The sequence below is a fragment of the Lupinus angustifolius genome, chromosome LG06, assembly GCF_001865875.1.
Source record: "Lupinus angustifolius cultivar Tanjil chromosome LG06, LupAngTanjil_v1.0, whole genome shotgun sequence".
NCBI classification, from domain to species: domain Eukaryota; kingdom Viridiplantae; phylum Streptophyta; class Magnoliopsida; order Fabales; family Fabaceae; genus Lupinus; species Lupinus angustifolius.
Genome location: NC_032014.1, coordinates 10,943,089 through 10,944,130, shown reverse-complemented (window position 1 = coordinate 10,944,130; position 1,042 = coordinate 10,943,089).

Genomic DNA, 1,042 nt, shown 5'->3' with positions numbered 1-1,042 from the left:
AGAACGATGCATTTCGATCCCAGTTTATTTTACTTGCTTTTCGTTCAATTTATGAGTTTTTACAATTAAACACAAAATTTTATAAAAACATTATTGTAAATATACACTCAATTCATTCTTGTAGGAATTAGTGCAAATCTAGTTTGCTCCCTGAGGACGATATCCCGGTATTTTACCGGATTTTATTACTTGGACGATACGCTACACTTGCCGTTTCGTAAATATCTAACAATGACACTATGAGAAGTTGCACCACAAGTTTGGAGAGTTAAGCTCTTGGTAACATTGTCATGGATACTCAAAAGATCTTATGTGAAAGAGTTGTTAAAGAGAATTAGAAATTGAGGAAGGTGAAGTCATATATTCGCTAAGGTGAAGATTCTTGTGTAGATTTCCTAAGGAGCGAGATATTCGTCTATTTCAATTAAGGTGGAGATTGTTGTGAATGTTTGAAATATGTTATTATATGAAATCTCACATTGTCTAATATTAGAATAAAATAGAGTATAAATGTTATATATTGGACTTAAATTCATTGTTGTAATGTGTATCAGATATAAATACCAAATAAAAATACTCCATGAACAATTGAGCCTATGAGTATACTAGATTTATAATCTTTATTCTCTAATAATATTTTGGTATTGTATTATATCATATGCCAAAGGTTCCCTTATAACGAACAAATAATTTTAGGAGTGAACTATATTCCTCAATTAACTATCTGAACAATGGTTTATGAATGGATAAAGCCTGATCATCAGGTTTGAAAACTGTACCAGTCCTATGTTCATATTTGAAACTCAAAACTCAAAACTCAAAAATCTGTGTTTTCAGGACGTTCATTTGAGAATAATGATATTACCCACAACAATCTTAAAGCCAAGGAACAAAATGACATGAAAATAGCATCCCATCATCAATCACGTCTCTCATCCTATCTTATTTAAATGCTTAAGATTAAAAGATAAATACACATTATTTTTTAGGTGATCATATAATTACTAATTTACTTTTTAATCTTAGTCATTTATTTATATAT